Source organism: Ambystoma mexicanum, chromosome 4q (genome assembly GCF_040938575.1).
Source record: "Ambystoma mexicanum isolate Mex_15411 chromosome 4q, UKY_AmexF1_1, whole genome shotgun sequence".
In the NCBI taxonomy this organism is placed as follows: domain Eukaryota; kingdom Metazoa; phylum Chordata; class Amphibia; order Caudata; family Ambystomatidae; genus Ambystoma; species Ambystoma mexicanum.
This window is the reverse complement of record NC_090928.1, coordinates 528,233,995-528,238,994: the sequence shown is the minus strand read 5'-3', so window position 1 is coordinate 528,238,994 and position 5,000 is coordinate 528,233,995. Positions and strand designations below refer to the sequence as shown.

General features: G+C 38.8%; 2 non-coding genes across 2 annotated transcripts; both read left to right on the top strand.

The window, feature by feature from the left end:
* Nucleotides 1-4,244: 4,244 nt before the first annotated feature.
* TRNAK-CUU (transfer RNA lysine (anticodon CUU)) lies at nucleotides 4,245-4,317 on the top strand. Its single transcript has one exon. It is a non-coding gene; the product is annotated as a tRNA-Lys (tRNA).
* Nucleotides 4,318-4,749: 432 nt separating this feature from the next.
* On the top strand, nucleotides 4,750-4,822 carry TRNAK-CUU (transfer RNA lysine (anticodon CUU)). The gene has a single exon. It is a non-coding gene; the product is annotated as a tRNA-Lys (tRNA).
* Nucleotides 4,823-5,000: the final 178 nt, after the last annotated feature.

Sequence of the window (5,000 nt, the reverse complement as noted above, 5' to 3'; positions counted from 1 at the left end):
GATATTCTTCAATGCGTTCTGATATTGACTGGTAATTGTGTTTGATACTTTCTTAGACTATTTCTGCCTCTGGCTGATGTGTATTTTCTTTCCAAACTCCACCAGATCCTATGATTACACAGCATCCTATCTGTGGAAAACGGCAGTGCAGGGATAGGGAAGAAAACTATAAGCATCCAAAGGAGCCCGGCTAGCTCAGTCGGTAGAGCATGAGACTCTTAATCTCAGGGTCGTGGGTTCGAGCCCCACGTTGGGTGAAAACAGCTAAAATTTTAGTGCTTTTTGACCAAAAAAATAGAAATTGAAAGTCTCTTTACAATATTTGCAATATTTTCATTGTTAACATGCAATATATGAATGCATGTCTGGATGATGTGTAATGGGGCAATACCACACCTTAATGTATTCACTGTAAAAGAAAAAGTATGTATCATCTTACTATAAAATAAAGTGGAGAAAACACAAATAAGACTTTTTTCCACACAGGTTTAATCGGCTATTTCCTGATATTCTTCAATGCGTTCTGATATTGACTGGTAATTGTGTTTGATACTTTCTTAGACTATTTCTGCCTCTGGCTGATGTGTATTTTCTTTCCAAACTCCACCAGAGCCTATGATTACACAGCATCCTATCTGTGGAAAACGGCAGTGCAGGGATAGGGAAGAAAACTATAGGCATCCAAAAGAGCCCGGCTAGCTCAGTCGGTAGAGCATGAGACTCTTAATCTCAGGGTCGTGGGTGCGAGCCCCACGTTGGGCGAAAACAACTAAAATTTTATTGCTTTTTGACCAAAAAAATAGAAATTGAAAGTCTCTTTACAATATTTGCAATATTTTGATTGTTAACATGCAATATATGAATGCATGTCTGGATGATGTGTAATGGGGCAATACCACACCTTAATGTATTCACTGTAAAAGAAAAAGTATGTATCATCTTACTATAAAATAAAGTGGAGAAAACACAAATAAGACTTTTTTCCACACAGGTTTAATCAGCTATTTCCTGATATTCTTCAATGCGTTCTGATATTGACTGGTAATTGTGTTTGATACTTTCTTAGACTATTTCTGCCTCTGGCTGATGTGTATTTTCTTTCCAAACTCCACCAGAGCCTATGATTACACAGCATCCTATCTGTGGAAAACGGCAGTGCAGGGATAGGGAAGAAAACTATAGGCATCCAAAGGAGCCCGGCTAGCTCGGTCGGTAGAGCATGAGACTCTTAATCTCAGGGTCGTGGGTTTGAGCCCCACGTTGGGTGAAAACGACTAAAATTTTAGTGCTTTTTGACCAAAAAAATAGAAATTGAAAGTCTCTTTACAATATTTGCAATATTTTCATTGTTAACATGCAATATATGAATGCATGTCTGGATGATGTGTAATGGGGCAATACCACACCTTAATGTATTCACTGTAAAAGAAAAAGTATGTATCATCTTACTATAAAATAAAGTGGAGAAAACACAAATAAGACTTTTTTCCACACATGTTTAATCGGCTATTTCCTGATATTCTTCAATGCGTTCTGATATTGACTGGTAATTGTGTTTGATACTTTCTTAGACTATTTCTGCCTCTGGCTGATGTGTATTTTCTTTCCAAACTCCACCAGAGCCTATGATTACACAGCATCCTATCTGTGGAAAGCGGCAGTGCAGGGATAGGGAAGAAAACTAGAGGCATCCAAAGGAGCCTGGCTAGCTCAGTCGGTAGAGCATGAGACTCTTAATCTCAGGGTCGTGGGTTCGAGCCCCACGTTGGGCGAAAACAACTAAAATTGTAGTGCTTTTTGACCAAAAAAATACATCCTATCTGTGGAAAACGGCAGTGCAGGGATAGGGAAGAAAACTATAGGCATCCAAAAGAGCCCGGCTAGCTCAGTACGTAGAGCATGAGACTCTTAATCTCAGGGTCGTGGGTGCAAACCCCACGTTGGGCGAAAACAACTAAAGTTTTAGTGCTTTTTGACCAAAAAAATAGAAATTGAAAGTCTCTTTACAATATTTGCAATATTTTCATTGTTAACATGCAATATATGAATGCATGTCTGGATGATGTGTAATGGGGCAATACCACACCTTAATGTATTCACTGTAAAAGAAAAAGTATGTATCATCTTACTATAAAATAAAGTGGAGAAAACACAAATAAGACTTTTTTCCACACAGGTTTAATCGGCTATTTCCTGATATTCTTCAATGCGTTCTGATATTGACTGGTAATTGTGTTTGATACTTTCTTAGACTATTTCTGCCTCTGGCTGATGTGTATTTTCTTTCCAAACTCCACCAGAGCCTATGATTACACAGCATCCTATCTGTGGAAAACGGCAGTGCAGGGATAGGGAAGAAAACTATAGGCATCCAAAGGAGCCCGGCTAGCTCAGTCGGTAGAGCATGAGACTCTTAATCTCAAGGTCGTGGGTGCGAGCCCCACGTTGGGCGAAAACAACTAAAATTTTATTGCTTTTTGACCAAAAAAATAGAAATTGAAAGTCTCTTTACAATATTTGCAATATTTTGATTGTTAACATGCAATGTATGAATGCATGTCTGGATGATGTGTAATGGGGCAATACCATACCTTAATGTATTCACTGTAAAAGAAAAAGTATGCATCATCTTACTATAAAATAAAGTGGAGAAAACACAAATAAGACTTTTTTCCACACAGGTTTAATCAGCTATTTCCTGATATTCTTCAATGCGTTCTGATATTGACTGGTAATTGTGTTTGATACTTTCTTAGACTATTTCTGCCTCTGGCTGATGTGTATTTTCTTTCCAAACTCCACCAGAGCCTATGATTACACAGCATCCTATCTGTGGAAAACGGCAGTGCAGGGATAGGGAAGAAAACTATAGGCATCCAAAGGAGCCCGGCTAGCTCGGTCGGTAGAGCATGAGACTCTTAATCTCAGGGTCGTGGGTTTGAGCCCCACGTTGGGTGAAAACGACTAAAATTTTAGTGCTTTTTGACCAAAAAAATAGAAATTGAAAGTCTCTTTACAATATTTGCAATATTTTCATTGTTAACATGCAATATATGAATGCATGTCTGGATGATGTGTAATGGGGCAATACCACACCTTAATGTATTCACTGTAAAAGAAAAAGTATGTATCATCTTACTATAAAATAAAGTGGAGAAAACACAAATAAGACTTTTTTCCACACAGGTTTAATCGGCTATTTCCTGATATTCTTCAATGCGTTCTGATATTGACTGGTAATTGTGTTTGATACTTTCTTAGACTATTTCTGCCTCTGGCTGATGTGTATTTTCTTTCCAAACTCCACCAGAGCCTATGATTACACAGCATCCTATCTGTGGAAAGCGGCAGTGCAGGGATAGGGAAGAAAACTATAGGCATCCAAAGGAGCCTGGCTAGCTCAGTCGGTAGAGCATGAGACTCTTAATCTCAGGGTCGTGGGTTCGAGCCCCACGTTGGGCGAAAACAACTAAAATTGTAGTGCTTTTTGACCAAAAAAATACATCCTATCTGTGGAAAACGGCAGTGCAGGGATAGGGAAGAAAACTATAGGCATCCAAAAGAGCCCGGCTAGCTCAGTACGTAGAGCATGAGACTCTTAATCTCAGGGTCGTGGGTTCGAGCCCCACGTTGGGCGAAAACAACTAAAATTGTAGTGCTTTTTGACCAAAAAAATACATCCTGTCTGTGGAAAACGGCAGTGCAGGGATAGGGAAGAAAACTATAGGCATTCAAAGGAGCCCGGCTAGCTCAGTACGTAGCGCATGAGACTCTTAATCTCAGGGTCGTGGGTTCGAGCCCCACGTTGGGCGAAAACAACTAAAATGTTAGTGTTTTTTGACCAAAAAAATAGAAATTGAAAGTCTCTTTACAATATATGCAATATTTTGATTGTTAACATGCAATATATGAATGCATGTCTGGATGATGTGTAATGGGGCAATACCACACCTTAGTGTATTCACTGTAAAAGAAAAAGTATGTATCATCTTACTATAAAATAAAGTGGAGAAAACACAAATAAGACTTTTTTCCACACAGGTTTAATCGGCTATTTCCTGATATTCTTTAATGCGTTCTGATATTGACTGGTAATTGTGTTTGATACTTTCTTAGACTATTTCTGCCTCTGGCTGATGTGTATTTTCTTTCCAAACTCCACCAGAGCCTATGATTACACAGCATCCTATCTGTGGAAAACGGCAGTGCAGGGATAGGGAAGAAAACTATAGGCGTCCAAAGGAGCCCGGCTAGCTCAGTCGGTAGAGCATGAGACTCTTAATCTCAGGGTCGTGGGTTCGAGCCCCACGTTGGGCGAAAACAACTAAAACTTTAGTGCTTTTTGACCAAAAAAATAGAAATTGAAAGTCTCTTTACAATATTTGCAATATTTTCATTGTTAACATGCAATATATGAATGCATGTCTGGATGATGTGTAATGGGGCAATACCACACCTTAATGTATTCACTGTAAAAGAAAAAGTATGTATCATCTTACTATAAAATAAAGTGGAGAAAACACAAATAAGACTTTTTTCCACACAGGTTTAATCGGCTATTTCCTGATATTCTTCAATGCGTTCTGATATTGACTGGTAATTGTGTTTGATACTTTCTTAGACTATTTCTGCCTCTGGCTGATGTGTATTTTCTTTCCAAATTCCACCAGAGCCTATGATTACACAGCATCCTATCTGTGGAAAGCGGCAGTGCAGGGATAGGGAAGAAAACTATAGGCATCCAAAGGAGCCCGGCTAGCTCAGTCGGTAGAGCATGAGACTCTTAATCTCAGGGTCGTGGGTTCGAGCCCCACGTTGGGCGAAAACAACTAAAATTTTAGTGCTTTTTGACCAAAAAAATAGAAATTGAAAGTCTCTTTACAATATTTGCAATATTTTCATTGTTAACATGCAATATATGAATGCATGTCTGGATGATGTGTAATGGGGCAATACCACACCTTAATGTATTCACTGTAAAAGAAAAAGTATGTATCATC